This window comes from Pezoporus wallicus, unplaced genomic scaffold (assembly GCF_028554395.1).
Source record: "Pezoporus wallicus isolate ANWC-B61680 ecotype Strahan unplaced genomic scaffold, APGP_CSIRO_Pwel_v1 contig_8702, whole genome shotgun sequence".
NCBI lineage: Eukaryota > Metazoa > Chordata > Aves > Psittaciformes > Psittacidae > Pezoporus > Pezoporus wallicus.
The window spans coordinates 532,090-556,406 of NW_026636754.1; the positions used below are offsets into that span (position 1 = coordinate 532,090).

The window sequence follows — 24,317 nt, forward strand, 5'->3', positions numbered from 1 at the left end:
CTCTGCAGGTGAGTGCTGGCCACAGCTGGTTTGATTTTCACATGAAGTGTTCTAACTTGGTGCTGTTCTCTTTCTTCTTCCTTAGCCAGCCCATGCTGCCTCCCTTCTTCCTTCTCATTTGTACTGTGCTAGAAGCGGTAACGGAGCCAGCATTCCTTTGCTGAGCTTCCCAGGAGCTTCTGTTTTTTTTTTTTTCTCCTTTTCTTCTTTTTCTCTCCCAGATTTCTCAGCACTTCCAATCAGCTGTTTATATTTAAAGGTTGTCAAACTCATTTAAGTTATAGGAGTTATTAACTCATTTCCCCTCTCTAAGCAGGCTGGAAGAGGGCAATGCTCCCTCTCAGCTTCACTGTCAGGCTTTTCAATTGTCCTTAGCTGAAAACTGCTACAAAAAAAGATGAAGAAAACAAAGTGTACATGTTTTCTTAAATAAGTGCCATAAATTCAGGGCTTCTGGCATGGGCTTGATTCTGGGTTGATGGCATTCTTGCAAGGGTGGGTGAGACTCCTCTCTTTTACCTCTCTGATACGGGCTGAGACAGTATTTGCATTACGCTGGATTCAGTTTAATGGTGTACTTCACCTATTCAAAGTAACAGATTTATTTATATTTTTCCAGGAAAAACAAGTAGCTCAAGGCATGCAAAATGTTCCGTTTTCTTTAGGACCTCTGTGCATGGAGTGGGGTCTGGTTCAAGAGGACTGAAGTAGGTTTGGAACTGGGATTCCTTTGTGAACTGGGATTCCTTTTTGAACTGAAAAATTGCATCATACTGCGCTGCAAACTCATACCTGACAAGCACAGTATTGCTTGAGAGCACAGAACATGCGTGCAGGGGTAATTAAAAAGCTCTTTAACCCATATTTGTCTCGTGAAGTCTCTTCAACATGAATGTGCAGAACAATTTAATTGGGCAGATTTTGCTTTTTATGGGAAAGGTGTAAAAAAACCTCCATTGCCATAGGAACATCATCTTGGTCCATGGCAGCAGAGGCAGGACACGAATGGGGACTGCTTGACCTCAGGTCCTGGTGCTGCAGCACAGCACTGCAGGGACCAACCGTGTTTTCCCACTGTTTCTCCAAATCAACCAAGTCCCTGGTGATACCAAACACGAGCCATCTCTGCAGCTGCCATGCTCCAGAGGTGCTGTACTTGTTACTATGAAATCTAGGGGGAAACTGTTTTTTTCACCACTTTTCCCCACCACAATTTGCTTTTCTGACATCCCAAAACGCAGTAAAGCTGTTTGATAACCAGATGGTGCAGGCATTCAGGGACAGGTGGAAAACCAGGCTAGTGTAAACCCGACAAAAATCAGCAGTTTGTTTAAAATACTTGTTCAAATTGTATTTTCCCTTTTCCAGGCAGTTTTGGGAGTGGATAGTAGAGAGACGTGTGTGCATTACATTGCCTTGTAAGAAGAGAAGAATGCTTGAAGACCTCAGAGCAGCCTTCCAGTACCTGAAGGGGGCCTATAAGGATGCTGGGGAGGGACTCTTCATCAGGGGCTGTAGTGATAGGACAAGGGGTGGTGGGTTTAAATGTAAACAGGGGAAGTTCAGGTTAGATATAAGGAAGAAGTTCTTTACTGTTAGGGTGGTGAGGCACTGGAATGGTGTCCTGGGTTCAGCAGTAGCAGTCATGTTTTTCCTTTGTGTTAACTGGTGCAGTGCTGTGTTTTGACTTCTAGTTTGAGAACAGTGTTGGTGAAGCCGATGTTTTCGGTTGTTGCTAAGTGATGTTTACCCTGACCAAGGACTTTGTGAGGCTCATGCTCTGCCAGGGAGGAGGGGAAGCTGTGAGGAAGCAGAGATGGGGCACCTGACCCGGGCTAGCCGGGGAGGTATTCCATACCACAGCACGTCATGCCCGGGGTGGGGGGTAACTGGGAGTTACCCGGAAGGACAGGAGCTTCCGGGTGGAACTCGTTTTCTTGGCCGGTGGTATCGTATTCTCTTCCCTTGTTATTTTCCCTTATCATTGTTTTAGCTGATAGTAGCGGTGGTGATTTGTTGCTGGACTGTTCTTGTCTCAACCCGTAGGAGTTGCACTCTCTCGATCCTCCTCCCCGTTCCTCCGGGAGCGGGGAAGGGGAGAGCCCCGGTGCGGGGGGGGGGGGGGAGAGACGGACACGGACCTCGATTGTTGTCAGCTCGGCACCACTCACTGGGAGTGAGTGAACAAGTTACCTGACTGGGTTTAAACCACGACAAATGGGTTGCCCAGGGAAGTTGTGAATGCTCCATCCCTGGCAGTGTTCAAGGCCAGGTTGGACAGAGCCTTGGGTGATATGGTGTAGTGTGAGGTGTCCCTGCCCCTGGCAGGGGGTTGGAACTGAGTGATCTTAAGGTCCTTTCCAACCCAAACTATTCTGTGATTCTATGATTACAAGACAAAAGCAACATCTTTCCTACTGGAAGTGTGCATACACACACAACTCCGGGCTTATGTACAGCGAGGAGGGGGAGAACACAAATCAAGCCCAAACATTATAATGTTTTTTGCACTGAGCTGTCTGGGTTGTCAGTTAGGGAAATTAGCCCGTCTATCACACATCTTTAATTTCCCATCACTTCCCCTGAAACCTGTGGGCTTTTAAAGAAACTTCTTCATTTTCCTCTCATTACTGTGTTTCTTTTTTGCTTCCTCCAGTTCTTAAGTAGGAAAGTCCCAGAGGATCCAAGCATCTGAAGGAGGAACTTCGGAGCTCTTCTGATTCTTGCATGAACTTACACAGAAGTAATGGGGAACGTGCAGAACATGCCCAGGTTCCTGTACTGGGTTATCAGGCAGAGAGGGACGTGTTTAGGGAGGGGAAGGAAGGAGGGTGCGTGCCCAGCCTGGTGTTGATGCCTGCACAGCATTAGAGGCGTGTTAGGAAAGTGTTACAGGGTGTTTGTACAACAGCCTGCGTACATGTTTGCTCTGTCTGGGGTATTCGATAGTCTCAGCTCCTATACATGTTTGTTTGTGTCTCTTGCTGCTCACTGGGGGCTGTATTTGTGTTGGGTTGTGCGTGAGCCTGTGCCCCTGGGTGTATCTGAACTGACACCATTCACAAAACAGATCCCCATCCAAACCACCTGTGGCTGTGCAGCCCCTTACCCTCCTTATGTGCTCACCTGCACGCCTTCAGCTTCCTTTCTTATTTGATGTTGTGGCTCCCCTGCAAATCCTTTAAGTTTGTAAATGATGTAAGAAAATGGCAGAGCAGAAAAGAAAGCTGGAACAGCTGGGGATGCCTTGGGGACTGCGCTTCCTGGCCCCTGAGATTACCGCGCTATCGCATTGCACTTAATTGTTGCAGTGTTTAGCAAATTGCATTAATTAAAGTGGCACATCTGGCCTTTTTATCAGAGGCTGTGCAGTTCTGGTTTTGATCCTGTAGTGACAGACTCTGACGGTATCAGCACCCCTGGGTAAACACTCATTACACCAGGGGAAGGGGTTCCTTTATTCTGCAGGAAGCTGAAACCCGGGTGTGATGGGAGCACAGAAGCCTCTTTGAGAAGCCTCTGGTAAGCCCTGGAAAGAAAAACTTGGTCATTAGTAAAGTTCAGTCACCACGGCTCAACCCTACCCTGCCCAGAAAGGTTGGGCTTTCCCTCTTCCCAACTAAACCTGTTGTAGGTTTGCACCCAAAAGGTAGCTGAATCAAGTGATCAGCCAAAGCTGAAGCTCTGCTCCCCTCGAGACTCACCTTCCTTTTCCTGTGTGTGCACCTATAGCCTGTACTGCAGCCCCCTCGTTGTACAGAGCAGCTCACAAGCAAACATATTGCTTAATTCTGTCTAACTCTCCCAACCTCCTAGATTCAAGGAAGGGAGCTGAAACTCTCAGAAGAGATTTAATGCACTCCACAGTCGAGATCTCTTCGGCGCTGAAGCCACCCACAGATCTTTTTGGGGGAAAAACACAGACTTCCTGTGTAAGAACTTGGTGCCTCCACTCTTAAATCATCGCACACGTACTCCATCGTTTCATCCCAGCTATTTTTAAGGACGCATCACGTAAAGGACACTTTGCCCCCCACATCAGGAGGAAAATTCTTAAAATGATGGAGCATGAATGGAGCCAAATTACCTAATGAAACAATTATTTTAGCAGGTATTATCTGCATTTAGGTAGTTTTCATATAACCAGAAACTTCATCTGCTTTTTATTTTAGCAGCATTTATATCCTGGCGCATTGGCCATGGCATTAAAGACCTGATCAGTTAATCTTAGCAAAAGGGGGGAGAAGAGAAATAGCAGGACTCGGTTCAATGTGCAATGTCAAACCTGACTCTTGTGTTTGCCTTTTAGGCAAATAGACTTACTTAAGGAGTGGACAAACTTACATCCAGACTCGTAACACAAACATGTCTGGGTGACAATTAGATTAACATTTTTAACTTCCTAGTTAGAGATGAGTGTATTTAGGGGCCTTTCAGAAGACAGCTTCTGAAAGCCTGCAATTTGTGTGCTAATAGAGCCAGCCCCTCTGCAGCATGGCCCATTCCTGGCTTAGCCCATTTCACCTAGCACCACTGTAATAGGAGAGAAATGACCATAAGTGTTATTTGTGATGGCCTGGAAGTTGTAGATAATGACATGGTGCCTAGGACAATTACTCCACCCATCTAATCCCACACTACCATGGCAGTTCTTCCTTTGGGATGGCTGCCTGTGTGCCCCGTGGGGGTCATTTTTGGAAGGGGAAACCAAACTGAGCTTTGTTTTGCCCAAAGCACTGAACCATGGCAGTTGCACACGCTGTTGTAGTGGGCACTTGTTTAGGAATGCATCACCTTAATAGCGCAAGTGATGCTTTGCACCTTGCATCAGAAGCTCTTGTAAAGAACTGTAAATGGCCCAGCACACCTCTTGGAGCCAGTACAAGCTGTGACCCTCAGCTTGCTTGCTGAATCATCAGCATGGACTTCACATCTCCAGGAAACCCATGGTTTGAGCCTAACTTTTAGGTCTGGATGCTCGCTGACACTACAGCATCCCTGCTGCATCTGCATGCAGGTAGATGAGGGATCCCAAAGTTATGGGTGCAGGGAAGGTTTTATTTCCCAGCTAAATTAAATGCATTTAGCATTGTCTTCAAAGAGGTTGGTCCCAGGTAAGGCCACATGAGCAGTTTATTTTCCACACACCTGAGTTTAGGTGATGGGCAATGCCTTCAGCAGAACTAGCCCCTGGCTCACACCATTGCCAGTAAGCCCTTAGCTAAATAACCAAGAGGTGAGGGAGGAGGGAAGGGTAAACTTAAACACAGGAGCCTAAGAAAGAGGCCACTTGTAAATCCAGCCACAGCCAAGCTCCCATTAGAGGCACAGAAATACGGCTGCACAAGGCTGTAGCAGATTTGCAGTTGTATGGGGGAAGTGTTTGCTTCCCTCTCTGTATAATGACTGTTACTGATATCATTACGGTGCTCCACTTGGCACATCCGTTCACTTGGCAGCTCTGGCTGAGGCATTGGGCTTTCCCGTCTATAGAAAGCTTTGCAGCACTTCTCCTCGAGCACACGCTCTGCAGCTAAACGAGTAATTATCCGGGAGCTTTAATCAACCTTCATTCTAGCTGCATTTGCCACTAAATCTGTAGCTAACTTTGAAGACCCCCTGAAGCATGAATGCCGGCTCGGCGTTGTGTGCAGGGAAGGCCTTCAATTGCCCTGTTGGTCTGAACAGGAACTTTCTGTCTCCTACAACTGCTCTTGCCTTGCAGGATTGAAATGAATGGGTGCAGGGATCCCAGCAGAGCTGTGTCAGGAAACAGCTCAACATCTGCCCTAGTGTGGGACGTTTTATTTATGTTCCCCTTGGCAAAAGAAAAGAATCTGCCGTCAGGAGGTGGTAAAAAAAGGTGTTTTCCTAACAAAAACAGGCTCTCTGCAGGCACGGTGAAAAAGGCACAGTTGTAGAAGAAGTTTGAAAAGTGCCAGAATTTGCAAGCCTGTGTGGGGAGCAACATCCCTTCAATGCATGGCAAGCCTTCTGGCTTTATCACCCAGCATTAGAGACATTTTGTAGGCTAGGTTGGATGGGGCTTTGAGCAACCTGGTCTAGTGGAAGGTGTCCCTGCCAGTGACAGGGGGTTGGAACTGAATGAACTCTAATGTCCCTTCCAACCCAAACCATTCTGTGACATTCTGATGCAATATCAGGAGCAGGAGGTTTGTTCCCATGAGTAGTTGCTTCTGAAAATGCTGGTTTATGTCTCTCATTGAATCTAATTTCACTTTTGTCTCTTTTTCTCTTGTCAGCATGGATTTATTTGCTAGCTCCTGTCACCATACTGCACCCTCCATGTCCACTCTTCCAGAGAAACCAAGTCTGTTTTGTCCAGCCCCAAGTCCAAGCCATGCATTTCCAAACCAGAGTCTCTCCTACATGATTGTCTGGTTTTCCAAGACGTAACTCCATGATGATACCGATGAACTCACAAGCTGGATTCACCAGTCCCCCCTTACCTGACTGCAGAGCACACATCAAGAAGGTTATATCACCTGACTTGACCCTGCTAGAACAAGGGTAATAAAATATCGAGTTATTTCAGCTTTCAATATAATAATATGTTGCTGATTATAATTTCACTTCTAGAATTATGAAGATCTTTTTTTGCAAGCAACAGAATCCATCAGTTCAGTTGATCGCTTATTTCAATGGTTCATTTTCCTCCTCAAAAAATTGATGTCTTGTTTCTCATTTGAATAGCTCTAATTTTAATTAGAAGGCATTGGCTTTTGTTGCTAAATTAAACAGTGCCTTGCCTTTGATCTGGTACATACTGCACTGCACGGCCCTTGCTAAACAAAACAGAAAGATTTTTAAATCTCTCACGAGGAAGTATCTGAGGTATTCAATAATTTCTGTATCCACTGTCAATGCATAGATCAAGAGACCACCAATAGAAAGAGCAGCACGTGGAGTGAGAGAGGTACAACTAGATGAGTAAATGGAGAGAGTAAATCCAAAAGTGGAGAGAAAAACAAAGGGAGTAGATCAACAAAATCCCCCGTTCCCCAGGTTGGAATGAGTCCTTCACCTCAGTGAACAGCTTTTCTTACCTGAAAACTGTGAGCCAGTTCAAACATAATCCATCACCCTGTTGCTGAAGCCATTTGACTCCTTAATTTCACCTGGAAATCATGGCTGCTCACTAATCACATGGGAAGCAGCCTCCCTTTTCACTCCCCAGATCCCTGGCACCATTACTCCTATATTTAGCAGTCACTTCTTCCCATCACTCACCAGAATCACTCTACATCCAACGCGTTCAACTTTGCATCACAAACTTGCCAATTGGCAGGAGCAAAAGCAACTTCTTTTCTTTTTTTATGGTCCTTACTTGACTCTGGCCCCCGGCCAGTCAGTGTCTTCATTTATTGTAATGAATTTGTGTCATTAATATGTTGGATATGCACAGCAATTGCAAAGTAGTACATTAGGACAAAAGCTATTGCTCTGGATGCCAGCGTTTTATTGCCACAGCCGATTTACAGGCTGATAAGCAACTCTGCGGTTGTCCTTGAGAATGGGAAAAGGACAGGTAGCGTGGCAGAAGGGAGGCACTGTGGTGGCTGAGGGGAAGCGTGAGGTTTCCCAGGCCTTGTGCAACAGGGGGTGGACTTGATTTCATCTTTCCTCTTTAATGTGTCCTCACGATCCCAGAGAAACGCTGCGGACAAAGCCTGGGTGGGAATCTCAGGCACTTGGGGAGGAGATTAAGTGCCATTACAACACTGCAGGTTTGGGAGCTTCTCTGTGACTAGCTCATAATGGAGCCATGTCATCACTTTATTGCAAAGATAGGATAAAGACAGGCATTATATGGTGTTAACATTTAACAGCCATAACTTAACTTTCAAAAGACATTACAGGCCAAGCCACAGTGAATTGTTTCTATGTGTTTAATCCTTGGCTCATGTGCTATAGAGCAAGGGTATTTGCAGGGGAGATAAAGTGCTAAGCAGACAGACAGACAGACCTGTCTGTCTGTCGGCTCGGGAGGGTAATCCGTTGAAATGCAACCTGGAAAGAAGTATTTAAAAGGAAAGAAACAGAAACAGAACCAGCGCAGACAATATATTTGACTGTCAAACAATGAGCATCCCCCTCCTGTGACTGAGCCTATACCCAAAGGAGTCAATCGCAGGCCCCTGTATGTGATGCTCCCGGAAGCTTTGGTGGGGCAGGATCAGGAATAAGGAATGAGAGCCACAGAGAGACCTGGGCAAGGTCAGAACATCAGCTCAGGTCCAACATACCTGTGGGCTGGGAAGGATTTGGCCAAGATGCTCTGCAGCCTGGCAATCCCTCCCAGCATAACACCCTGCTTGGGCTCCAGAGCTCATCCCAGCACAGAGGCACCCAGATTGAGAGGCTGAATTTGGAGAGTTGTTGGACAGTCACCTTCCCAGGAAATAGATTCCCCGTGGCACTCACTGCTACAAGGTATGACTGAAAGCACTACGAGACAGAAGCAGATGGCCCCTTTATAGGGGTAACTTGAGCACTCGGAGGGGGATGGCTCAGAAGACAGCCTCTTTGGAAGGAGTGCTGGATCCTCCTGCTTTGGGCCCTGAATCCTAATTTCTCTCCTGGAGAGAAAAGAGGAAAATTCCCTATGGGTGGAGCAGAGCAGGGAGGATGTTATTGCTGTAACCACCCGGTCCTGCCTCTCCTGCTTTCAGAGCAGCTGCTGTAGGGCATGGCTGGGATGAGCTATTGATCCAGGGGAGCCCTGTGCTCTCCCATCTGGCCACTGGAAGGAAGGAGGGATGATCCCCCCGTATTTCATAAGCCCTGTGAAAATGAAATGGGCAGTCCAGGGACCTCCAACCTGTCACTCCCCATCTTAATTAGCACTGTCAGCTTGCCTGTGTTTTAGGTAATTAATTATGGTGCTTCATAGCTGCATTTCTAGTTGACACCAGCGCCTGCTGACAGGACAGGGTATTGATTTTCCAACCTGTTTGTTTGTGCTCGTGGTCAAGACTCACACAACAGGAAGCGTTTGGTGCACGCTCAAGAAAATATTCGTCAGCGTTATCTGAGAGCCACAGCAAATAGATTTGGGCCCAGAAATAGACTCAGCTGCTGAAAACCTATTAGCAGCATCTCAGATTTCCTGTGTACCAGCAGGTTAGGGGGCAAGCACTTTAACATTGCCCACAGCTTGTGGTTAATTACTGTTTGTGGAGTTCCCGTCTGCAGTTATGCTTGACAAAATGCCCATAAAGACAAAAATGAAATGCTTGCTGGTTTTGGATGGATGCCACCTGGTCCCCATACCCTTCCTCCCCCACTGGGTGCTAAAAGGACAGCAAAGACAAAGCAGAGTTGGGCTGGTGTAGAGCTTTTGTGTTAAGTGTGAGCAGTGGTGCCCCGGAGCAGCTAAGGGGGATGCGGACCCCATGGTGCAGTGTAGCCATCCAGAGCTGTGACCTGATAACGTGCCATAACCTGACATGGCTATTGCACGTGTCCCTATTTGCTCTCTGGGATAGCCTCTGGCTTTGCCAGATGCAGAACATCCAGAGCTACCTGCTAAAAGAAACTAAGAGTTGATACAGCAGGAAATAGGTTTTTTCTAGCCTTGAATAAATTCCCCTCTTAAGAGCTACAGTGCAAGAGCCTCCTTGGGCTGGTCTGTATCACCAGCAAGCATGCACCAACGTACCTAGTCAAATGGAAGTTGTCCCTGCACATGACAGGGGGTTGGAACTGCATGAGCTTTAAGGTCCTTCGAACTCAGACCAGTCTGTGATTCTGTATGAAGCAAGCAGAGATGCGAGCTCCTTAGGATGGTGTTTGGAGGACCAGGGAAGGTATAGGCATACTTCCAAACTCTTCATGCCTTCTTATTCCTGATGAAGAAGCTAACGGGACAGGTAATGGGTTGAGGGCCATGACCTAGGCTGGGCATCTGCTGCTGACCTCTCCCAGGGGTTGTGACCCAAAGACTGAGAGCGACTAATGCAGAGATTTATGCCTTGTTAATAACAGAATTGAGCAATCAGCGTAATGAAATCCATGCTCTGCATTAATGAGTGGCCGAGGCAGCAGGGGCTGAGCCCTGCCTTCTCCCAGGGTGGGCAAAGGGGGGGATGTCTGCCTGGATTCAGTCACTCCCTCCAGAAAATGGGGCCATGCCCAGTGCAGGCAGGACCCAGTGCCCAGCAGAGCTTTGGATTTGCCAGGGCCAGCCCCTGTGAATGGGCATATGACAGGGAATGGTGAGATGTCCAACCGGAGTTGAATGTTGAGTATTGCCTCAAGGTATAAAGAACCCCAACATTTTTTCCTCTTGGGTACAAGTTGCAGGTTTTAATCACTGCTAGGTCCAGCCTCAATATTTTGGATTATTTCTCCCCCATAAATTCCTGGCTTCTTTTCATCAAAACTCAGGAATAAGAAGGTATGAAGAGCATGGAGGTGGGCCTATACCTCCCCTGGCTCTCCAAACTGTTATTTCCATATATATTTAGAAAGGTCTTGTATAAGAAGACATACAGGAGAAAGATGCTGAAGTAACTCAAATATAGTTACCATCACATGGCACAAATTTTGAGTCCTGACATTGTGATTCAGACACAGCTAAAATTAGAGCATGGCTCTGGGCATCACTTGATTTTTTGCTTCAGAAGGATGGTATGACTTATGCAAAGTTGTTATGCTATAGCCCAGATACACAGCAATCTAAAACCAGCTGTGCTGCCTCATCTCTTACTGGAATATGGCCTTACTCTAATAGTACTCCTTTGCTACGGATGCCAGCTCCTTGTCCAGCAGGCCCCTGAGCCTGGAGAGTGGAATTTAAGATGAGAACAAGTGCACATCTTTGGAAAAACTCAGATTTTAAAATGATTCATTTGTCCTTTACAAAAAGAGAGTGCCTGGTGTATAGTACTAAGGAAACTGCAGAACAGAATCAGCTGAACTGCGAGGCATTGCTAAGATTCTGTCATCAATTATTTAAACACATCTTCCAGAAGGAATAAAAGAAATAGAAGTGGTTATGCTCTAACTTCTGTGGGGAAAGCAATCCTAGGGACACAGTGGAGCCAGCACTGCTGCTCCTGGGAGCCTCACTGGCGTCTGCCCCAGCCCCATGGCACAGGGCACTACAAGGTATGTCCTCAAAGTGCTTTTATCCGGTTGGCTGTCCCAGGGGAAAAGAGGAGGAAAACGGTGCTGGGAGCTTTGGGTCCAAAGCTCTGTGGTGGAGCAGCAAGGAGGGAACCTCCTGGGTGCCAACTTGCTTGTGGCAGGGTTTTCCCCATCAGAAATAAGAGGTGGAGGATAAGCATTTCTACAGGGATGGGCGGCTGCCAGCCTGTCAGTCACAGGGAAACGAAGATCTCCAACAGGTCTAACTGTAAAACATCAACAGTTAACTCATGCCAGGGGACCCGGCTGAGGTTAATCTGTTGCCATAAAGGATTTATTAAGGTGGATCATGGCGTGCCTGGGGAGGTGCCGGGAAGAGGAGAACGCTCCGAAACCCGCACAGCCCATCGCTTGCACAGCCCTCTGCCCAAACAGGAAACATCCCATCAGCGGTCCAGTATTTATTTCTCTTTAACCTCCCACCCCTGCTAACCACCCCCTGCACAATTAAGCTGGATTCCCAAGGGAGCTGGGGGAGAGGGGCAATTAGAGGGGCAGTGGGAGCAGAAAGCTTCCCCCCCCGTGTCATTAGTATAAATTGTGTTTGTGCAAGTTAGATTTTACAGCAGCGTGTCAATTAGGGTGTGAAATTTAATAACCCAATCGAGCTTCCCTCGCTCCAAGCTAAATTGAAATGTGCTGCCTGGTTGGGAGAGGGAAGGGGGATGTCACGGGTGGGAGGCTGAAGATGGTGGGGAGGGTAGGGGTGTTTTTCATGGTGATTAAAAGGGGAGCGGGTTGTCATCCTTAGCCAGGCAATAAACACCAGCTTTGCTTGGAGGGAGCAGCTGATTTGAGGTTTTAACTTGTGTTGCTTAAAGGTGGTGACTTTCTGGTGAAAGAATGCTTGGGAGGGAGAAAGGGAAGCTTATTTAGTTGCTTACCTTTAGTAATGTTTCTAGTGGGAGATAAATGTCACCACTAATGACCGCAGCACTGTGGAGCAATCCCAGCTCTGAGCACCCAAAGCATTGCTATAAGGAGGAGAAGGAAACACACCTCACCAGCACCCCATCCCATGGCAGTGCAGGGGTGGGATGGGTGCCTGCCCAAATCCCACCAGAGCATGAGAACCAAAGCTGAAGCACACAGGGTTTTTAGGCCAGTAGGACCAACATTGAGAGCACAAAGTGATCAGACTCTATCTGTAAAAGGGGCTATAAAAACTCCTTATAGGGAGCTCAAGCAGATATGTTATTGGTTCATTTAACTTGCTTCAGGCTTTAGGATGGATGGTGGCATCAGCTGGCCCTACCCTGCACATGCTGTTTGTCTCCACCACTGTGATAGTAAGAGATTCAATAAAACCATAAAAATCAGTGCTTTCACCTAATGGCAAGGCTCCAGGAGCTGAAAACTGGAGGCAAACAGCAAATTATGAGACTTGTGAGAGCTCATCTCAGATTTTAGCCTCACCCTTGCAATATTTGGTGGGTTTTTTTCAAACATCCCAGTCCCAGAATCACAGCATTGATCCCCTCTCGCCATCAAGGGATGGGCTGAGAATCACAGCTCTCCATTTTCTACCCCTGGAGACTGGAAGAAGATGTAAAACATGAGATAAATAAAAGGGTCTTAGAAACCAGGCAACAAATAACAGTAATTCAGTGTGTTACGTTAAAGGCAGTAAACCTTCCAGGTCTGTATTTAATCACTTGCTCTTTTTGAGTCTAGTCTGCCTGGCTGGGGTCGTCCATACCCATATGGGAACAGCAGCGCCCTTCATGCCAAACACATAATGTCTACTCACAGCCAAGTCCTGCTGTTCTAAGCTGCATTTACCCAAATACTTTGGTTTTTGAGGTGGGGTGGTGCATGCTGTCTCCTGCCTTCCCAAGACCTTGGAGGTGCCCAGAAAGCCTTTAAAGAAATGGGGTTATGAATACGATTCCTGAAGGACTGCTACAACCACCATCAGTCAAAGACTGGAAGCAGGGAAATCGTGCATTTACACTTATGTCACAGCAGGTAAATGCCTGGTGCTGACTCTTAAGCACTTTGTTGCCTGTGTTTTAGCTTGTGGGTGTTCAGCTGTGCATGCAGAGTTAAGCAGCTCTAAGAGGAGATGCAAGAGCCTAGGGGGAATGAAGGGTGCAAAAGGGCAGAGGGACAGGCAGCAGAACAGTGATGGCCAAGTCATACCAACTGTTATCCAGAGCTGCCAGCTTCCAGTACAGTGAATGGGAAGCAGAGATGGCAGTTCAGAGCACTCACTGGTGAGGTCTGGATTAGATGTTCCCTGTTTATGAAGGGAGAGGTCTTCTGGGCAAGGAACTATCTGAATCATACACTGCTGTCCTGACCAGGGTGCTGTGACAGGTCCTAACAGGAGTTTAGGCTCTAGAGACGCTTTGTGCATCATTTTGATGGTATCAGTCTCTTTATCCAGCCCAGGGATAGCAAATCTGGTGCTAAAGATAGTAGCTTCATTTTGTATAGCTCACTGCTCTCCCTTGTTCCTCCCCCACCATTGCCCAACAGTAACGTGTGTTGCTCCATTTCTCCTCTGCATATCCCACTGCCCTTATCCAGTCCTATGCCCACACTGTTTTCCTAGACCTTTTCCCTTCTCAGTGGCAGATGCTCTCTAGCCAGGCTCCGTTGCAAACCTCTCCTGGGCTGCTGGTCTCAAAGCTCTTTAAAGAGACCCATTATCCAGGAGACGGATGTCTAGGACTGCTTGGCTTTCCCGGAGGAAAGCAACACAAAGGATAGTTTTGTGGTAGCATCTTTGCACCAAGCCCTGCTGAAAATACAAGGCAGTAAGCTGGAAACAGCAAAGAAATGTTTATGAAATGCTTTCCTGGACACTGCACATGCGGTGATAACGTTTGTAAATCGGGTCGTGCCATTCCCTGAAATCTATGTGCAATGTTCTGGATATTTAATGAAATAAAGATGTAATTAGCCTCAGCTTTTTAATGCTTTGGAAAACAGCGTCACCTTGATTTGAAGGGAACTCTTAAATAAGATTGAGTTACCATGCTGAGCAACCCACTGCAAAGATACAATCTAAGGAGGGAACCTGACCCCACCAGGATTTCCTCTATAGTGTGTTTGCATTGTATCAGCATCTAATCTGGAGCACATATCTAGGCTTCTCTGTGTCCCATTCAGACTGGAATAGAGCTGAGTAACTTCACTGAATGCTAAAAAAGGAGATATTTCCTACAGGAAGGAAATTTTAAGGTTATAACCTGCATGGTCCGAAGTGCATTTTTCAAGCATCTGAAATGTTAAAGGTCTCCAAAAACCTTGAGAAGCAAGATAAAATGCTGCATAGCAAAGGCCTCTAAGTAGGTTTGCAATGGGGAAAGAGATTAAACATAAGATTTGGGATGCCAATGACCCGTACACATTTTCAGTGAACAGCAAAATACCATGAAAGAATTCAGTCCCCTTCATGTAATCAGCCACTAGCAATGCCCAAGGTATCCTGAGATACCAAATCCACTCTGGGTCTTCTTAACTACCCAGCTGCTTATCCCTGGCTCCTTATCTTTTGATCGACAAGGCTTGATTTTCAGAGGAAGGGGATGAAATATTCCAACAGGATACTGTCAAGACTGGTGAGAATTTCACTGGACATGTAGAAGAGATGCCCATAGCCTGAGGTCAAGTCCCCAGCTGGGTGCTAAAGGCATGGCTATAAACAATACAAATGTTTTAAGCCCTCCAAAATCAACGCAAGTGTGGTTATTAGAGCAAGTAACTCATTGCACTGTCTGCTTCCCAAACCTGGGCTAAAAATGGCTTTCTGGCCTTCCAGCAAATAAAAACTAAAATTGAACAGCTGAAAAATCAGGAATTTGAAGCATAATGAAAGACAATCTGGGTTTGGAGGCACAGGAAGGGAAGGTCTTTAAGTCCCTCACTGGAAAACCCTAGGCTTGACCCTACCCCAAGCTACTGCAAGGCAGGCTCTGTTACTTGATGATCCAAACAGGCATGAGGAGCTTCAGGGACAGAAAAATTTTCACAGACAGAAAAAAATATCTTATTGTCATAATATTTGAAAAGAGCCCCCAGGAGTCAAGGAAAATGACAATAAAAAGTGTTGAAAATGGAAAGAAGTGGGAAAGGCCGCACGAGACTCTCAGGGTCTGGGTATAAGGCAGGAAGAAGTCAGCATGCAGCCTTGCGAGAGGCACTACAATTAGTTGTTGGAAAACGAGGGGTCTCAATGAATTCCTGAGGTGTTTCATTGAGAGTTGTCCAGTTTGAAGAAGCACTGAACTTCCCCTGAACCCCTGCTCCGAGGTGAAAGCATCCCTCTCACACCCACAAAGCACAGGCTCCGAGAAACACAGTCTCCTTCTCCCCTTCTCTCCATCCCTCTTAATATCACTGTTCTCAAGTTGCCTGATATACCGTTTATGACAGAAATAACCTGCCTTGGCACTGACACTTGAATTTCACTTAAGGTTCATCGCATTATTAATGACAAGATCAATATTACCGAAGCCGCAATAAGAGCTCTTACCATCCATCCTCCTCCCACCCATCCCAGGCACCACGCTCTTTAATCCTCCATCTCTTTTCAAGGGTATCCTCCTCAGCACTGGAAGGAGACTCTCCCATTGCCGGGGATGGTTCATTCAATCCCTGACAGCTGCCCTGACATATTTCTCCCGAGCCTTGAAACCTGAGTGATAAGGCTCAGGAGTGGAATAACCCACAGACTCTGTCTAATCACAGCGACTGCCGTGGCCTTGCTGAACTCCTCCACTACAATTAGGTAATCACGCTGGCAGACAAGCCTGATTCATATCGTTTTACCATCAGTAAAGTGATATCTATCACCCTTACAACAGACCCGTTATTGCTGCAAACCACTTCGTCCTACCCAGTTAAAAACCCCTTGTAAAAGCAAAAAAAAAAGCAGGGGGGGGATTTGGACATATTTTATGGCAAATTAACTTTTCACATATTCTTTTCCTCCTTATATTAAGATCCCATTCGCAGCTGACACTTGCAATAATATCTGTGCCCCTCATCAGTGGAAAAGGTGGTCCTGGGTGAGGGCTGGCGGCATTCCCCAAGGTGTTGGAAGGGGATTTAGGACAATCGAGAGAGATGAATTCTCCACTTCCTTTGCTCACCTGTCTGTTGACATTGGAGGAAGCCCAGATTTAGTTACTTGGGATGAACTCTTCTCCAAGGACAAGTCTCTGCCCCAAGGAAGGCAAAGGCACCCAAACTCAAACTGAAGCTCTATCTGCCCCATTGATACTGAACTCCTTTAGCTCTGGTCCTACCAGACCCCTAATGCAAGTCAATCAAATCAAAAGGAAACCTCATCAATTCAAACAAGCTTTGGATCAGACCTACAGAGCCCGTGTAGGTGGAAATAAAGCCACATACCTCACAAATGCAGGGCAATGAGAAGCTGCATCTTTATCATGTAGGGTCATACACATATTTATTACATTTTCTTTCAGTTCTGATTTTTTTGTATTAATCCATTTCTTCTGGACCTGTAACTTAACAAAGCCAAAACCTGCAGTAGCAAGGTGCAGCCAAGCTATTGCAGAAAAATACCTACACTACAGCACATGAACTTCCCATTATAAAGGCTGTATATGCACACTGATTGATCCCTAAACTGGCATTTCACTTTATTTCCCACTGGAGGACTCATTCATTATGGAGAAATAAGACTATTAAATGCATGATAAAGCACATGCATCAATAGATGAAGCTGGTGGTTACTTTACTGTACCTATCTAAACTAGCTGGTAAATAAATCTATTTGTGATCACATAGGACCTTTTAAAATGAATAAAGAAGCAGTAATTATTAAGCAGCGGATTACAAAAAAGGCAAGTAATTGCTTGCCAGCATTACCACCATGCACACACACACACACAGAGAGAGCACATTTTGCTGCTGCAGCTGTGACTGCAGGGCAAAGGCAGGTCAGATGCACAGATTGCAAGGAAACTACCAACAGAGCTGCTCAGAGCCCCAGTGGCCTCTTTCAGAGGCGTGCAGGTATGTGTGTGCTTATATGGGAGCAAGCTCTTATCTCCAGCAGCAGGGAAAGATGCCCAGAGGAGAACACACAAGATGTTTGGTTCAAGAATATGAGTGCCCATACTGCAGTGGATGAAGGCAACAAAAAGAGAACCTGAGCACATCCATGGTAGGGGAAGGATCCTTACATCATGGTCTTTCTTACCTGGCGAATGAGCCTCTCCCTCTCTCCTCACTTTCTACAGCCATTTCCCCTTCAACACACTGCCTTGCAGGATCTCCTTCCCAGCTTTTGGCCTCCGAGTCCTGCTGCTTCTTATTGCTTCATCTTCTCGCTTTGAGAAGATGCTCGAGACCACTTACATTGACCTTGACTCACTATTAGGCCTCTTGTCCCAGACCCTGGTGTGCAATTGTTTCTGCCTTGCCAGGAATGCCTGGCAGCAGGATTTACCCTTTGTCTACAGTCAAAGATACAACAGCTTGGAGTAAAACTGGTAACTGTGATTGTGGTTGGGTGCTGGGTGAGGAGTGATGAAAATGGAGCAGCTGGATGGGAGCACCAAACAGTGCCCTCATTCCTTGGTGCTAAAGATTGCCTACTCTCCTGTCAGTTTTGGTGAGTTAAGGGTTGGCATCAGGGAAACTTACCCAAATCGGATGTAAAGCTACTGCTCCCATTTGTTCTACTGAATCCCCTTTAAAGTTTGAAGGGTTGAAACAAAAGCTAAAACACAACCCCAGATTCTGGAGATAAAGAGCTCCCTGAATTCTTCACGGAAGTCATGGAGATTTCAGATGAAACATCTGCCACTGAAATAGCTAAAAAGTTATTTCCACATCTGGTCAACATTTCCTTCTGCTGATCAGATCTCATTTTTACCTTGCTGCTAAACAAGCTCTTAATGTTTATCACTAGGTAACAGTGGAGAACCTGGGACAAGCTGAGGTGATCTGCTTCAAAAGGGACAGGAAAGGTGGAGATGGCAGCGACAGACAAGACAATGAGAAAGGAAGAGGAAGAAGGATGAAGAAATGAACTGTTCTAAAATCAAGAGATACAAGTCCACAAGAGTCTGAAATGGGACATAAGAAGCAGCAGTGGCCAGAGTCAACTTTCCTTGAAACTGTTGTTCAAATCGAACCAGACTGGTCCTTTCTGTGCCCATTTTTGAGGACGCTGAAAAGTCCCAAAACTGCTCCAACAATCCATGAAAAAAAAAACTATGCCCACATTTTTTTTCTTTAAATAAAAAAGGGCACTAAACCCCCCCAAAACAACCACCATGTTGTTGGTCATGTTCTTAGACCTCCAAGAAACCAATGTCAAGCTAAATAGATGGGACGTAACTCAGCAGAATTGAACGATAAGCCATTACTTTATGGCCAAGTGTTCCAAAGCCTGCCTAATTCCTTACCCAGCACACAGTGATTTACCAGGACACAGTGGGCAGGGTGGGCTATGCACCTTCCAGGGACCATTCCAGGTCGTGGTGGTCAGGAACCATCTCAGCTGAGCAGGCTGGTGGTGCTGAGCGTCTGAGGACAGACTGCAGAGCTATAACCAAATGCCCTCACGCGCTGATTTAAGTGAAACAGAGGGGGGAAGCAGTGACACACGAATGGCCGTTGTGGTCTCCATCCTCAGATAAATCAGTTATCTGTTTTCTCTCACTGCACAGGCAATGGCAGTTTATGAAGCAGCTGTCTGAAAGGAAATTTACTGGACAATTAAAAGTGCTGACTTTCAAGCAGTGCTCTCGAGGTGGAGTCTAAAATTATTGGGTGTGAAATGCAAATAGATTTAACAGTTTTACTCCTATTTAGGTGACGCTCACCCATTCCCAGCTATTTTTCCTCCCCTCTTTTTTTTTCCTCTTTGCTCTGATTTTAAATGGCCCCAACTTTCACGGGTTTTAGCAATCTCAGACTCACGCAGTAAAACCTGAAGCACGCTCCAAGGCTGAACGAACCCACACCAGCGGTGTGTGCAGTGCAGGAAAGTGGGTGAAAGCAAATCCTATCCCCAAACCCTAACAAAATATGAATTTAGAAATAAGCTGGTAATTGCATTCAGCTTTAGGTCTGCCCCACAATCCTCTGAGGCGGTTCTTATTCAATAAGCGTTTGGCCAGGCCCCAACAAACTCGAATAATCACAAATTGACCAGACTAGCTGCTCTAGGAAAACCTTCCCTAAGGAGGGATGTGGGAACCCCCAGCCTGGCGGTTGGTCAGGCTCCGGGGCAATCGTGTTCCCATGGGAGCACCCATTCCCATAGATGCTCCCCTGAGGTTCAGTGTGATCTGTCAGAGCTAGGATGGAGTTTTTATGAGGCTTAACTCCCTGCCTGCTCCATTACATTAATGACCAAAACAGTCCATGGCTTAATTAAAGATTAACTGTTAAGATCAGGAAAGCAAGATTGTCTCAGCTTGGCCAGGCAGGGCCCTTGAAGAAGTGTGAAGGGATGAAAAACAGTGGGAGAAGCAAAGTGAAGCAGCCCCTACAGAGCCTCCAGCACTGCAGAATTAGGAGTTTCATGCCTTTTGGCTCATCTAACTTCCTAGTTTAATCGAGGGCAAGTATCTATTATCCCTGCATACCTCCTCCTGCATCTCACTTCATGAAAGGTGCCACCAAAATGCTTGCTACAAAGGATTTTCTGTGCTACTTGTAATGATACTCATGTACATGTAATATCTGGTGCTACAAGATTTACCACTGCTAGGGAGAAATATTTGCATCTCAGACATTCTAGGTTACTTGTGAGATCTATTGTACCCAGATAGCTCTAATCTCAACCTAGCTTGTAGCCAACTCAGCACATTTCTTTGCTTATCTTATGGTTTCCGTGCTTATGGCTTTCATTATCTTTCATGGAAGGGATCAACAGCCTCCCCTAAGAGAATCTCGCATCCCTATCTTGTTTGTAAAGTCCTATTTGTAACTGCTGGAAGATGACCACAGCTGAATTCACATATCCTGTTTATTTGCTGTTAGCATGTTCAGATAGGCACATACACCACCTCACCTGTCCACCTGCCATTCCACCACTGACACCACAGTTCTGCACCATTAACTCTAATAAATAGATGTACCTACACCAGAGTCCATACAAAACCCACCCATTTGCCTCTCTTTCCTATGGAGAACTCTATTCATTTTATTGCATTTCTTTTGTATCTTTCTCTTTGCATCCAGCCCTGGTGAGAAAGATTTGGCAAACAAGTGTTTAAGTAAAACCATAAATGTGATTTGTCTTGATTTAGTCTCACCAAGGGGCTCACATCCCATCATCTCTCCTCTGCACTAGATGTTCCCCAGCTATGGTGAGGACATATGGTGAGACACTCTTCTAGGCATCGCAGATACAACCTACCTGAACCAAAAGCAAGAACCAAGTAAAACACCATTATCTATCTCTCTGCAGTATGCCAAGGTGTCTGCAATCAGTTTCACTGTGGCCCTAGATACTATCTGAGAGTCAGCACCTATTTGCCATGGTCTGGGGTTGAACAAAGAGCTGATAGACTGGGACAACCTTCAGCAGGTCTCTCTCTTCCTCCCCCAACCCCCCAAGCGGTGAATCTGAACCACAACTCTGTTTGCAGCTCCAGTCGCAGAGAGCTCTTCAGTTTTTCCTCCATTTCTCCTTCTATAGAAATCAAATCTGATGTGGAGAAAGCAGAGCAGTGCCTTGAATGTGAATGCCTTTCCCTCCACACTTCTGTTACAGAGCTCATGTTCCTGTAACTCACCCATCAAGATAACCCCCCCCAAGATCCTTCCCTGCAATGCAATAAATAATAACAACCCTTCTACCAACTCATATTTCTGCAAGCTGGCACTGATTTATCCTTTTTGGCTCTCACATCTGAAATAACTGAAAATATTCAATGGGATAATGAAAAATCTCACTTTCAATTCCGAAGCAAAGTTTGCCAACCTGGAAGGGCTTTAATAATGATTTTCTGATGAACATACACTCACTGGGTCTCCATTTGGCAGCTACATTTTGATTAAATCCCTCTATATCTGTATATAATATATGCAAATGTAATTATAGTCTGCTGGGGGGGCTGAACTGTACAAATTTGAGATCTCACTCAAATAGCCTTGACCTAGAAGAAATTATGCTCCTAATACAAATAAATAGGACAGTTCAGTGAAAACCATGCCCATGCCAAAGGGATTGTGCTCCTGGTGCAGAGCAGAGCAGGAGGGCTCACAAGCACTTTTATCATATTTATGTCTGGGGTTTCCCAGCTGGAAATGTCTGTGCTTGCAGTGTATAGCTTGCAGGCGATGAGTCTGACTCCTCCAAGAAGCATCACAGCCACTGCTCCACCTCTGTATATGGCGAGCAGTGTATGTGTGCTCATGGGGTATGGCTGTTGTGCACAGAAGCTATCAGCCTTATAATCAGCACACTGAAGCTCTGGTGTTCCCAAACAGAAGAGGACACATCCAGGAAAATCTGCCTGATGGCCATGACCAGAAATAAGGATTAAATGAAATGCTTCCTGCATGCACTGGAATACCTGGACATAGTGGATTCACATCCCAAGTGTCAGGCACCCAAAGTTTGGGGCTCCCCAGACTGGCTGCAGAGCTCCCAGGGCAAGGAATGGCCATACATGTGCAGCCCCAAGAGCCACGTGCCTGAACCTCATGCTCCATAGACAAGTCTCTGTACATCTTTCACCAAGTGCTGGACATGATGTGATGGATACTTCAAGGGTGGGTCCTACTGAATTGGGGTTTGGTGAAAATGATGTCAACAGCAGAGCAGACAGCGTTAAGAGCAATGTTCTTGTTTTCAAGTGCACTCTTAGCTGCTACTTGTGTAGGGTCAATGGGGGCTATTTTCTGTTGTGCAGAAATGTGATAACCCCAGATCTTTGGTGGTACTTCCCAAATCCCTAAATGAGTGATGAGGGGGAATATGAAAAAATGTTGAAATTACAGGATGGGCAGCTAATAAATATAATAATAAATAGTAATAATAGTAAATAAATGTCTGGACTTCCTCCTGTATACCTTGGATTCATTCCCTTGGGATTCTGTGGGAAACAAAGTGCAAATGAAAAGTGAGCTGCGCTCCTGATAAACACACATATACATAAACGTATGTATAGAAATATATCTCTATATTATTATTTTGCTGTGAAAGAGTGGTCTTTAATTCTTTGCCTGTGTTCCCTAGCCTCCCACCCAGCAATTCCAGGCTGTAACATATCCCATACTGGCCTCTTGGAGAGGGGGAAGGTCCTTATCTTTTCCTGGTTTGCATTTCCCAAGAAGAACCATTTGGAAAACAAAATCATGTCTGGCCTGCATGAGATTTTCTATTAACCAGAACAAATTAATACAACCTTCAAGTCATGGTCCAAGTAGTGAAGAAAGTAAAAGGAAGGAAAACCAGAGCAGAGCTAAAGGGTTGCCTCGGGCATGTGATTTCATCGCTGCTGAAATAGCAAAGTACAAGCCCATACCATGGGATGGGGACAGACACTTCAGGATGGGCTTGTAATCTCAGAGGGGATTTCTAGATGGGATTTCATGGTGAATGGAAGATACGGACCAACAGAGAGGAAATACTTTAACCACAAAAATACAAATTGAACTTTTGGGAAGAAATTAGGGGCGTGGGGTCAGAAAAGAAAGGGAATAATGCGTAAAGTTGTGTTTGATCATTCTGGATCAGCAATTAGCAGGAAGAAATCCAGGCACTACCTGTCTCCTATCTAAGGTATGGGCTAGCCATATGTTAACAGAGAATATGAGACATCTCTGATCTATTGGTTTAATAAGCGGAGATCAAGCAAGAGCTACACATGCTTCCCTAAGGAAAGTGACCACATTCAGTGGTCAGTGCTGAGCCAACCTTCTTATCAAATGTGGCCATTGAACCAAAAGAAGTCTGACCACCACATCTGGAACGAAACAGCTGGCAACCAAGCAGGAGTGGAAGGGGGAGCAGGGCGGGTAAAACCTCTCCCATAAGGCTATTTCATTTCAACAGTATAAAAGGATTTTGTTTCAAGTGTCACATTGATTCATTTCATTTTGACTTTTATATTAAACCACTAATTGTATTATATATAAATGTTGACATTCTATTAATATATTAATACGTTAATACTGTGGTATAATATAACACTCCATACAAAACGAATGGGAATGGCAGTGCACATACCAGATGTTTCATTCTTGATAGGGCTCGCACACCTCACAGCCACAAACATTTTCAGCATTTCTTTCTGCCTCCTATTTCATCTGTTTCTCCCATATTGGATCAGCTCAGATTGTCTCAGAGTTTCAAGAAAGAAGCATGTAGGTTGGCTTCTAATAATTGCACATCCTGTGCGGGTTCCCACATGTCCTCCTGTATCCCAGGGCAGAAGACATTTAGACAGAAGTCCTAATCCCTCAGTCTCATTTTAAATGTGTGGCCCTTTTCCACATCTTCCTTCTCTCTTTTTCATTTCCAGGTTCCTGGGGTCCCCTCTTCCATGCTCCCTTCAGCCCATCATGCCCCACAGAACACTTTTAGTATGAAAACCTTCATACTAAAGAGGACCAGTGCCATCCTCTTCTGATGACATTGAGAGGAAAGGGAGACAGTGCAACTGCTTGACCATTGGTATGAGAAATGGAAAAGCTTTAACCCGAAACAAAATCCAATGAATCTGCAAAAGTTTTGGGTTTTGGCTGCACTCCTGGCAACAGCTTCTGCCCTTGCACACGATTTATGCAGAGCTTTGCTGTAGTTAAGTACCCACTAACACTCATTTTCTTGTGAGCATCTAGGGCTGGTTTGAAAGAGGGTCCCCTCCAGCACATGGAAAATATGGCCACATTTTTCCTTAATTTTTAAACAAAACTAAAAAGAAAAAAAAAGTAATGTTTGGGCCTCTTGGATTTTGGAAAAACAAAAACTTTGGGTTTTTTTTTCAGTTGAATCCCAGATTTTAATCTGCTGCCAAACCCCCCAAGCTTTTGGATTTTTGTCCAAAAAAATAATACAATTGGGTTTTGAGGTATTCTTTTGGCAAGAAAGCAACATTCTGAGGCGAGCAGATGCTTTCCGTAGGAAAATGTCATCTTGTCAAAAGCACAATCTTCCTTCTTAAAGGACATTTATGCCAGAAAGTATTTGATCA

At 45.6% G+C, this 24,317-nt stretch overlaps 2 long non-coding RNA genes across 4 annotated transcripts in view; one reads left to right on the forward strand and one right to left on the reverse strand.

Annotated features, from left to right (window-relative positions):
• LOC130595038 (uncharacterized) overlaps positions 1–24,317 on the reverse strand; it is a 98,362-nt gene that overhangs the window by 34,661 nt on the left and 39,384 nt on the right. The window contains exon 3 of one of the 3 annotated variants that reach the window (XR_008971205.1): positions 21,151–21,632. The exons of 1 other annotated variant lie outside the window; for it this stretch is intronic. This is a non-coding gene — a long non-coding RNA (uncharacterized LOC130595038). Of the gene's footprint in view, positions 1–21,150; positions 21,633–24,317 lie in introns of those variants that run through there. One more of the 3 variants, XR_008971204.1, reaches the window with a different exon arrangement.
• LOC130595040 (uncharacterized) lies at positions 4,012–6,839 on the forward strand. The gene is made up of 2 exons (XR_008971208.1): positions 4,012–4,111; positions 6,264–6,839. It is a non-coding gene; the product is annotated as an uncharacterized LOC130595040 (long non-coding RNA).